Source organism: Pongo abelii, chromosome 4, assembly GCF_028885655.2.
Source record: "Pongo abelii isolate AG06213 chromosome 4, NHGRI_mPonAbe1-v2.0_pri, whole genome shotgun sequence".
Taxonomy (NCBI): Eukaryota; Metazoa; Chordata; class Mammalia; order Primates; family Hominidae; genus Pongo; species Pongo abelii.
In genome coordinates this window covers 96626841-96638877 of record NC_071989.2, presented here as the reverse complement: position 1 = coordinate 96638877, position 12037 = coordinate 96626841, and the positions used below count along the sequence as shown (strand labels likewise).

General features: G+C 37.9%; 2 protein-coding genes across 7 annotated transcripts in view; one reads left to right on the top strand and one right to left on the bottom strand.

Annotated features, from left to right (window-relative positions):
• Positions 1 to 12037, bottom strand: part of LOC103890671 (uncharacterized) — a 98193-nt gene that overhangs the window by 85140 nt on the left and 1016 nt on the right. The window lies entirely within an intron of this gene.
• The window catches only part of MEF2C (myocyte enhancer factor 2C), a 166263-nt gene continuing 162496 nt past the window's right edge, over positions 8271 to 12037 (top strand). For 2 of the 6 annotated variants that reach the window (XM_054555222.2, XM_054555216.2), the window contains exon 1: positions 8271 to 8367. The gene's annotated coding sequence lies outside the window, so the exon portion shown is untranslated. Of the gene's footprint in view, positions 8368 to 11160; positions 11379 to 12037 lie in introns of those variants that run through there. The other 4 variants (XM_054555217.2, XM_054555213.2, XM_063723971.1 and 1 more) reach the window with 3 other exon arrangements.

The following is a 12037-nucleotide window of genomic DNA, read 5'->3' as shown; positions in this document are numbered from 1 at the left end:
ATGGATTAGGCGGCTGAAGTGGCCGGCTCCTCTGATAGAACATAGTTGGAAAGAATTCCAGGGACATAAAGGGGCGGCTGAGGGATGAAAAGACTTTGTAGGTCGCATCAGTGGAAGGCCCAGAGGAGAAAGAAGCACTTGTGAAAGAGCTATTACTGATTGTAAAAATTGCTGCTGGGTGAGTGGAGCATGCCAAAGTGAAAGCAGGGCCTGCTGAAGGTGAGTATAAGGAAGAGAGTGATGTAAAGACAAACTTTCACAACATCACAACTGTGCATATGCTACACAGATAAGAGCCTTGATTTAAGAGGAGTTCACTGGGATCTAATAGGAAGCCACTAATTCAACATATTTATGCTCAGTTCCCTTAAATTTAAGATTATATAATGAATAAACAATTTAGAAGATGTCTGAGGTAACTAAAAAATAAAATCTTGGAGCATTATTCTGGGCAAATGGGTATGTCATTACTTTCATAAGTCTGATGAAATCTGATAAGAATACCCCAAAAAAGTTTATCTAAAGACAATATTATATAGAACACTGACAAGGATAATATAGTTAGCAGTCCCACATGTAAGACTTTTTGGTATAATACATATTAACTGAATAAACATACGACCATAAATATGTTTATATTTGCTTTATATATCAAATACTTTACATAAAATAACTGTTTGGAAGCATGAAACTGACAGAAAAGAAAACATCTTTTAAAATATCATTACATAACTACAACATTGAGATATTTTCCAGGAATATGGGGTAGTTCTTGAAAGTGAAATGGTATATAATAGCTAACATTTATTGAGAATTTTCCATATGCAAGGCACTAAGTGGCCACAGAAGTACAATTTCATGTGCTTCTCTCAGCAAAATCATTATCATGGGTAGTTCCTGCCACCTTCCCCATTTTACAAAAAGGGCATTTAGAAAATTAAGGTCAAAACAGTTATTTAGTGTCTAAACGTGGATTCTGGTCCAGAGTTTCCTAGTTACCCTCCGCTGCCCATTTTATACTCTTTGAAAAGAACATTTCCCATGCTGTTTACACATGATCTATAACTACTAATTTAGTGAAAATGACTTTTTAAAAAATTACCAGACCTTTTATGAGTGTTACTTGTCAAAACTGTCTCCTTAAAGGCTATAAAATCATATCAAAAATACCTCTGAAATTCCTCTTTCATATCTTCAATTAGTGTCAGTTTATGAGACAAATATCAAATAATCTAATGCTTTATACTCAAATCTTAGTTCTCATCCTGTTTACTACATTTGGCTTACATTTACTTTTGGAAAAATTCATCCTTAATGATAAAGATTTGCCAACAATCAGGCCAGTTTTAAGACTGTGTAGCAAATCCCTGAGGAGATTTCTAAATAGACTTGAGCAAAGACAACATTACTGAAATAAATGAATAGTCTTCTAAAGTATCTACCTTAAAGAGGATGACATGCATTTAGATATGTATTTCTGAAATATTTTCTGGTGGGACAAAAATATCTATTATATTATCCCTATAAGTGAACAAGCGTTACGAATACAAGAAAGCAGTATAGCATCATAGCTAAGGGTAGAGTATTGGAAACAAACACATTGGTTTTATGTCGTTTGGCACTTAGGAACTATGTGGCCCTGGGCAGGTCATGTCAGCACTCATAGTTTTAGTGTGTAAAATCTGTAAAATGGGGACAATAATAGTACATGTCTAAAAGGTTGTTCTTTGAATAAAAGGAAACAAAGTTTATAAAGCAATTAATACAGTCTGACAAATAGTATGTGGCCATTAAATGTTAGGTACTTCAAACATTCATTTCAACCCACATTCTAATAAGATAGTAATATTTTTGCATATATACTCCAGATATCATTGTATTATGACTAAGAACATTATTGATTTAAAAGATTTAACTACACATTTAGTATAAATAAATAAATAAGTAATAGTCCATAGGAAATCTGGCCTTTGGTTTGAGTCTTTGACTCAATCAGTACTTTGGTGAAACAAACTGGTTTTAATCATTGACTTAAATTTAAAAGTTTTATTGAGTTTTACTTTTAATTCTCACCATATTACAAAATAATTTAGAAACTTCCTCCCAGTGAAAATTAATTGTTTCTTCCTAAGAAATTAGAATATTGATATGATTATGTGCCTCCTTGTTCCAGAATTTCTATAAAATTACATACTGAAAGCATATAGATCTATGCATGATCTTACCTTCTTGAAAACATAACATTTTCTATTATATTGCTTGGTTTAAAATTTAGGATTATAAATAAAATATTTTATAAATAATTTTATAAGCTCCAGATAAGTAGAACATAGTCATTTAAAAAATTACCTAGAAATGGCTGGGTACAGTAGCTCAAGCCTGTAATCCCAGCCCTTTGGGAGGCCAAAGCGAGCAGATTACCTCAGGTCAGGAGTTCAAGACCAACCTGGCCAACATGTTGAAACCCCATCTCTATGGGAGGCAGAGGTTGCAGTGAGCCAAGATCACACCACTGCACTCCAGCCTGGGCAACAGAGCAAGACTCCAACAAAAAAAAAAAAGAAAGAAAAAGAAAAAATACCTAGAAAGATAGAATAATGTACATTTTGCCATGCAGTAGCTTTTTTCCTTCTTTTCTAAACTCTTCTGTCTTAACTTGGGGTCTTCACTTAATAACTAGTGTTAGCATGAATATCAGATGTAAAATTTTTATTGACATTCTCTAAGTCTGTTTTTTTCTGTAACACATACTTAATCATAAAATCAGTATAAATCATAAACATCTCAGGTGGGACTTTATTAGAACCAAAAATGCAAAATAACTATGCTTCTGTTTTTCAAGAAATGGTACAGTCCCCTAACACAGCTGTAGTATTGATCGTATGTCTAACAGAACTACTTCTAGGTCCTCTTGAACAGAACTCTCCATTAGGCATTCTGTGGGCTACGCCTTCCCAGCAGGCTTTTGCCCAACCCAGTTGCCATAGATGGCCATCAGACATTTGGAATGACATCAGGAGACAATTTGAGCAGACTCTGCCCTAAAGAATTCAGGCTAGGGGGAGACCGAAGATATCAATGTCATTTTGGCTGACAACAGCATTCCAAAGGTCAACCAGGGTGAAAAGAGGATAGACTCTGAGTTTTCAGTGCCTTTTCAGCAACCAAGTGGCTAACAAGCATAATAAAGCATCCCCCCAAAAAAGAAAAAAATTCCTAGAGGCATGATGTCAGTGAAACGGAAATAAGGCAACCTGTACACTTAAGTCATGATATTTTAAAACATTTTACCTCTTCAAAGGTAAATCTCATCCTGAACCAATTCCCACCTCTCAGATGACCTACTTCTTTCTGCTGTGATAACCCCAGTATAGGTGAATAAAGAACTTAATGGTATAGAAGTGGAAATTCTTTGCATTAGATTAAGAATGGCTAATTTTTACTGCAGTTTATCACTTTTCCAGCCCTGTGCTTTATGCTGAATAGCTCATTTAATCCTTATAACAAAGTTTTGAGGGTAGCACATTTTGTTCCACATTTTACAAATGAGGAAACTGAGGCAAAGGGAGATTTAAACCATATGCATAATCAAACAGTTACCATGTGATACAGCCAATTGGCTGTTGGCCACACAGCCTCTTCCAAGTCAGACCAGCCTTCTCAGTCATCAGCCATGGAGAAGGTGAGGCCTTCTTCCATGTCTACAAGCACTTGAAGAAGTGAAACATTTTCTCTAAGGATACTGGATTTTAGGGAGAATGGGAAGAATGCTGAACCACATGCAAATGGTAAATTAAGAAGAGAAATAAAGACAATAATTCAAATATAAATGTAAATCTACACTTTTAAAAGAATTTATTAATTTAAAATTATTTAATATTCATAAGTACTCTTATTTGGACACTTCAGGGATCCTTCACTAAGGGTTAAGTTAAAAGGTAACTACTATAAAAGAGCAGAATTAATACCACCAGTTCACTCCTAATTAACAATAAGATATACAGAATATAAACATGGCATTAAAAACAAAACAAACCCAAAAGACAAAACAAAACAATAAAACTAATAAGAAAGCTTATTCTTTGTCTAAATCTTTATGATGTATTCTGTTGCCTTATACGTTTCAGATAGTGTAATTTGTAATAATGTTTTGTTTGGGCCCGGTGCGGTTGCTCACGCCTGTGATCTCAGTACTTTGGGTGGCCGAGACAGGCAGATCACGAGGTCAGGAGATCGAGACCATCCTGGCTAACATGGTGAAACCCCGTTTCTACTAAAAATACAAAAAAAGAAAACATTAGCTCGGCATGGTGGTGGACGCCTGTAGTCCCAGCTACTCGGGAGGCTGAGGCAGGAGAATGGCGTGAACCCAGGAGGTGGAGCTTTCAGTGAGCCGAACCGAGATCGCGCCACTGCACTCAAGCCTGGGCGATAGAGAGAGACTGCGTCTCAAAAAAAAAAAAAAAAAAAAAAAAGGTTGGTTTGTTATTAACATTTCTGAGCCAATTCCATCCTAGTTATATCATGATCAGTGGATCTGATATCTTTATCAAATTTGAGAAAGATTATGCTTCGCTAAAAATTTTCACCTTAGGTAACACCTTTCCTCTCTGACCTTAAGAATGCTTTTTAGCTCTTTAAGAGGATAATCCCATTTCCTCAGAATTTTTAAAGTAGAATTAAGCACGGTGTTATCCCAATTAGCCTCTTAGAAAAGGCATTATATGAATCTATGACACTACCAATAATACATTTTTAGTTTGGGAGATAGTATTATTCCCTATGCTCCTCATTCTTTGTTAAATGGAATTTCTTCCTGGAGGAATACTTAGCAGTATTTTTTCTTGTAAAAGGGTACCCTTGCCTAAAATTTTCAGTCAAGCTGACTTTCTGTAAGATGAATTTGCCTAGAAAGATGTCCTTGTCTGGCACAAAGTATACTGGACCCTGTTAGGGGACCTTATCTTCTTTCCAAATTTATGACATAACTTTGGGGGCATCACTTAACTTCTCTGGGCCTGATTTCTCTTGCCTATAAAAAAATTAGGTGTCTGGGTGAAGTGTTCCCCAAGGTCTCTTTCAGCAGGAAGATACTGAAAGTCTGACTTAAAGCTTCTCACACTAGTGCCAAATAACAGAAACTCCAAGAGTGTCCTAAAATGTGGCTGGTATCAGTCATAATGTAATTTCTTTCTTTCTTTTTTTAACCAGCATTCATTTTGAACTCTATAGCAGTATTCTCCAGCAGAACTTTATGCAGTGATGGAAACGTTTGACATGTCGCTGTCCAGTAAGGGAGCCACTAGCCACATGTGGCTATTGAGCACTTGAAATATGGCTAGTGGAACTGAGGGACAGAATTTATTTTTATTTTATCTTATTTTAATTAATTTAAATAGCTACTATCTTGGTAGCCGCTAAATGTTTCAAGAACATGATAACATAAACGTTTTAACACCTTTGATGTAATTTGAGTATTCCACAATGCCAGACAGGTCAAAGAACAGCACAGATATCTGCATTTAGTGACAGCATTTTTGTGAGACATCCCAGAACCGTTCCCCTGTGTTAACAAATAAAGGAGGTACAAGGAGAAAGGAAGTTTTCTGTTTTGTCTTTAAAGTGTGTGTTTTATCCTGAAGACCCTACTTCTTGCTTTACTTTGTGGTTTTTTCCTAGCCAAAACTCGCACACGCGTTAGCCTAATAGAGCTATGAGTTGGCTTTTGTTTTTTGAAATACAATTCCTTAGATGCTGAGAGCTCAGACTATAAAATCCAGTTTGGGGCCCGTGTTCTTTCCTGTTGGTCTGTCAGGTGAAAAACTCCGGCTGGCCAGAGTGGGACAGGGGCGGCGGCTAGACCTGCAGAGCTCCTCTTGCTCTCCCAGGTTTGCAAAATGGTTGGAGCGCTTCGGGCAGCCTGCGTCACCAGACGTGGACCGTGTGCCAGCGCTTTGTGCACTGTTAAAGGGTGGGTTCATTTTACTTGGCCCCTGGTATGTTCGTGGGTCGCTCTGAGCCCATCCCGAGCTCTTTTGGATCGCATTTCTCCAGCCCAGGATCCCAAAATCAGACCAGCAGGACAACTACCACGGCACTGCCACCGCCCGTTTCCACAGTCCACCCACAGCCGTTGCGCCCTCCTCCATTCCCCAGAGCCCATCACGCACCCTCTTTACCAACAAACCACCGGACGCTTTTCCCCCAGCCGTGACTTCCACAACCCCCAACTAAATACAAGTCGGCACACCCCCTTTCTTCCCCGCGCCAAACCAGCGTGGCCGCCCACTCGTCGCACCCAGGTCCAGCAGGTCCCCAGGAGGGCCCAGAGCCTGCCTCCTGCTCGCCCGTGGCGCACGCACGTGGCGCACTCACCCCCTACTAGCAGCCTCCGAGCTCTAGAAACACTCCAAGGAAGAAACCCCCGCCCCTTCAGCTCCGTCGGCCCGGGAGAAAAGTTGGGGGGGGGGGCGGAACAGAGACGGGCAGAGAAAAGAGTATATAGGTGATGAGAGCAGTGTTGGAGGGGAGGATCGGCAATAATTGGATGGCAATAATTGGATGGCGTTGCAGCTGTTGCGCCTCTGCTGAACGCCCAGCCAGCGCGGATTCACTTTTCACACAAATCAACCGGAGGGATTGTTGCTGCCTGCAATCAATAACTCAGCGGAGTGAGTTGCTCAAACTAGAGGCGTCCCTCGTCCGGCTCTTTGAGGGCCGTCCGGATTGAGTCCCAGCGCTCTGCTTTCCAAACAAAGAAGTGGGCACCAAAACGCAGGACGAGATTTTTAATCCCCACTTCCACCACGACCCCGAGTAAAGATTTTTTAAAATGAAAAAGCACACACATAGTAAGGTATCTAGAAGAAACCGTTAAAAGGGGAAGTGTGAAAATCCATTCCTTGAATTGAAGGTTTCTGTGATATTTCAAGAAATGGGATAGAATCAATGTCCTGATGAACAACATTTAACAATTTTGTAAGTAAAGGTAAAGTCGCATTAAATTTAGTCATGCATGTGGGTATTTTTGAATCAGCCACACACTTGCAAGCATATTACTGATCAAGCCTTATTTGGACATACTGATTACAGGAAAAGGAAGAAATGTATCATAATTTGTAGTGTCGTTTTTAAAAAAAAAAAACCTTACCATACCTTTCAGATGTTATTTCATGAAGATTGCATTTCTATAAGGTGAATAGGCCCTGGGAGATGCGTATTATGATTCTCACTTAATAGACTGTAAAATGAAGCACAACTGGAAGAAAGAGAACTCACCAAATCACTTGGTAGTGACTACAAGACCAAGTTTGGACTCACTCACTGTGGGCCTAAGCCTAAAAACCTAAACTCAACTAACACCCATAAAGTAAAACTGGCCAAAATTTTTCATTTCTCTTTGACTCTGAAGCAACTTAAAAATAAACCTCAGAGATGTCAACCCAAATATAGAGGCTTTATACATGATTCTTCACTATGCAAAGTCCACCTGCTATTACAAATGGGAAAAGAGATACTGACCATCCTGGTCTGATGTGTCTCAAGGCTGGTTCTCTTTCTGGGACTAGCCTCAGTCTGAAGCCAAGGAAAGGTTCATTTGCGTGCACAAAGTCATGGAAAGCTAGGCTAAAACAGAAATCAGAACACAGGAGCATTTGTCTGTGCTCAGTACAGTTAAACACTGCTTGGAAGAATAAGGTATTATTGGTGATAGAATTTATAAACCGTACTGAATATACATCACTAATCCCAAAGTATTTTAAATTGGCCTTTAGGCAATGCATAAAATAAGCCCTTTCAGTAACTTCAACTGCATTGCAAACACTTCCCAATTTGACAAATTGTGTTAGCTTCGGATACAATGGATTTGACATTCTTCTGTAATTCTCTATCAGATATAAAACTGAAGGTACAGAAATACAGATAAATATAGAATCCTTAGATATGTGTAAACCTTGTCTTGAAATAACAAATCCTTTGTATATTGCAAATTCTCAATCACAGACATTCCACATGCTGTGTATTCTTCTTGGGTAAATGCTGCACCTAGTGAATTTTTGAAATTTAGATATTTGGCACTATTTATATTAAAGATTATTATCACAATACATGACAATTTCAGTTGTCTTATATTCAAAACACTTTGGTTTAACATCAGACAGAATATTGTTACTTCAGATTAGAAGTTTTAGAAATAAATCTATTTGAAAGGATTTTCATATCAGCATTAACAAAATACTATATACTGTTTTGCACTTCCACATTTGAAGGTGCCAAAGAAGAGTTGCAAACTGTGAAGTAACTTCTATGAAGAGATGAAGTAAAGAACGGAAGGCAAATGACTGTGGCAGTAAAGAAGTGTATGTGGTGAGTGCTCACATTTGTTTTTATCATTTACCACAGAGTTACCATAAAGGTAAAACTGCCAAACTCCTTGGCCTTAGGTATTTACAGAATAGATGTGTATAACAATAATAAAGAGTTATATGACCACCATACACTTTATATTATAAGCAATGACATATCATTTTGCTTAGAGATCATGTCATCTTTCAGGGCCTACTTTTGCAAGCACCGTATCTTATAAAATTAATCTATTTCATGGGAAGTCCTATGTATCATCAATACTATCATTACACAAAGATTAAAATATGTAATGCTATTGGAATTTGTGTTTCACTGCTTTTTAGATTTTTCTAAACTACCATGTTCACTTATCATGTTTGTGTTAAAAGTATTCTGGCTGAGGAACAAATACTATACAGTTGAATAATCTTAAGGGGTACATTAATCTATAGCCTTTCTTCATCTCAGGGTGGGTTGCTGTGGCAACCGCCCCAGTTCACTTTAAAATAATTTTTAAAGCTCACTTCAAGAGCTACACCCAGCGTGGGCCAGGCTTAAAAGCAGGCAGACCCAGTGCACAGGGCTTTAGTGGACCGCTGCTTTAATGTAGGGAAGTAGTGAAGAGAGGAGGTTGGAGTAAGATGGTATGCAGCTCTGAACAGAAATTGCAATATTAGCTTTCCCTTGAGTTAAAATCCCGAGGAGCATGCTCTCTGTAACTTCTATGACACTTTAATTAAATATATTGCTACACATAATTCTTTTGAGGGAAAAACAAGTGACTCTATATTTACATTAACAATAAAGCATTTACAACTTAATGTAGGAAATATTTGGTGATTAGAAAAAAAAAGCTGGTACAATAGTACATCAATCTCAGACATAATTTTCTTTTAAAGGAATTGTCACCTATTATTTAACTGGATAGACCCTACCTTCCAATTGGTTTAAAGGGTAGAAACATTTTCTGTTTTCCAATGATAGAACTGGAATAGGTTACAGAACTCATTTAACATATAAGCGAACTGAAGCCTAGAAAGGACAAATCCCTTAGTAAGGCACAAATTTTGAACTAGATAGAGAACCCAGGTCTCCTGACACCTAGTACAAGCTCCTCCCTACATGAGAAAATAGTCTGGTCCTAACCAAGTATCATTAGATGGCAAGGATCAGGATGATTTTAAAGAAAAAACAAAAACTAAAACAGAAACCAAAAGTCCAGAAGTATTTAAAGAATACAAAGCACACTCTGGATTAACTACTTTGTGGATTACTCACGAATAATTTTAAATCTCAGGTGATTTTCTATTGTATATTTCTTCATATCTCTTCTCTTCTGCTTCAACTATAAAGGCTCATGGGAAGAAAACTAATGGTAATATTAACTTAGGTCACACATAATTAAGAAGCTAAATCTGCTGAGGGGAAAATCCTATATTTTAAAAGGCCAACTGTGATACATTCCAGATCCAAATTATTTTCAAATTATCCAGTGTGGGGTTATACTTATTTTTGAATGCTTGCAGTATCATTGATAATTATGGGTTTGTTATAATGGGTATTATTAAATAATTATTTAAAATATGAGAAGGTAAAATAAAATAATTTCTTTTTGAAAGAAAATCTAAAACTGAAGTGTACTGTGGTAAACAGAAATACCCTCTATAATTCATTAAAAACAGCAGGGCTAAAATTCATGTGTTGGCTATGTGTTTGCTCATGTCAAATAGACTGTTGTAACTCATTGCATTAATTTTAGGCATTATGGCAATAAACTTAGATGGTCCTTCAAATGCTTTGCTTTTTCAGGACCTTTGTGAATCTTGAAGAAAATTAATTTTATTTTTACCACCATATATAGACATATCTTAGTATTCGAAATATCTTTGCCCTTTAAATTTTTGGATTTTCAGAGAAGTTGTACTTTGAATGGAAACCTGATACAGATGTTCTCTGCCATATTATTAAAATGAATTCATGGTAATGGCAAACTCAACATTTGAAAAACCGGCAAACAAAATACATTGTAAATACTAATCTGCAAGAAATACTACTATTTCAGATGGTTTTTGCTTTGTGACAGTTTGTGATGCTTTCCTATAATAAAAGGGAGGGAATGGTCTTAGATAGTCACAATGATGAGCTGGAACTTGAAGATTGTTCAGATCTAGTTGTACTTGCCTATAAAATAAACCTTCCCCTTTCAAGTGAAGCCTTGGGACCGTTACCTAAATGTTGAGCCCACTCTTCTGAGAGAAGCTACTCACATCAAATACCTCCTACTTTGAAACAGGAGGCTTTTTGAACCATACTGTCCTCATATATTAAAATAGTCGTCTGGAGGCATATTGCTGAACTTAACAGGAAATACAACTAGTCATTGGGTTAAACGTAGTGCTAAAAGGAATTTTCTAAAGTGAGGAAATATCTTTAGTTAGCTAGATATTTCAATATACTCCTATTGTCTACTCTCACACATTCCATGTTCTATGAATTTTCCCTTCTTGCTTTCACAATATTTTTTAAAAAATAATTTGGTTTAAACATTTTATGTAATCTATAATTCTACTGGCATGCAATCTTGTCTTTTCATGATTCTATACTAGTTGATGTATTTTATCTTTGGCTTTATTGGGCATGGTGTATATTAACAGTTGGTTAAGGCGGGAGGTGCCCAATCTCTAGTAGCCTTTCCTAAATATTAAAGCCTTTTTTTTTTTTTGTAAGGAAAAGTGTTTATCATACTTTAACCTTAACATAAGTATCCTCCCTTATCGGTCTCTATTTCTGCTTCCTGTGCAGCTGAAACTCTTCAGGATAAGTGAAGTCATCAGCTATCGGCTAGGGTAGCCTAATGCATTTGGGAAGTTGGTTTGGTTTACATGTTAATGACCTGGATGAAGTCCAGTAAGGTGTGGAAAAGATAGAGTGGGGGGAGGGGGGAACTCCGAGGAAGCTGCTTCCTCGGTAAATATTTCCAAACTGATTAGAAAGTTCATGGCCCCGCGATGAAGTCGAGATCTCAAATACTGGTAATTATTTTATTATTTCGTACATTACTAACATTAGAGAAACCTTTCGGCTCGCTTTCTAGCGCTCCAACCTCTCAGGGTGAAAACCGCGACTTCTGGGCGTGCAGGAAAAGCACGCTGGAATCGAGTGCTGCAGACATCCTGGACCGTGGTTTTTACGCGTGAGTAACGGAGGAGCGCACCGACCGGTGGAAGAGAGAAGTGGCTAACGCGTGTCCAAAAGGGGGAAAAGTCACAAGAGCAACTATTAGGGTCGCGCTCCTATTGGTCAGAGGAAAGATCCCGACTTTAGAAGGACTTTCCTGCTGGCTGGCTCGCAGGGTCCCCGGAGAGCAAGCGAGCGCGCCGCAGCGGGAGACTAGGTTCTCTCCGAGCGTCCTCCGCAGAGGCGCCGGGAGAGGAGCAGGGAGCCGCAGCTCGCCGTGTTGTCTTCATTTCGTGCAATAAAGAATTGTCATTAGGTTTGCGTATGGCATGTGCTATTACCCCACCGTAAAACTAAAATTAGCAAAATGTCAGGAATGGAAAGATTGATTCACCAAGATGCAATTATCATTTAAAAGTGCTTGATTGAGGTACTGATGTTCAGTGATTTATTCTGCATACCATATACATAATTAAAGTAGTGTAGTGGAGTAATTTATCAATCTAGTTGAGAC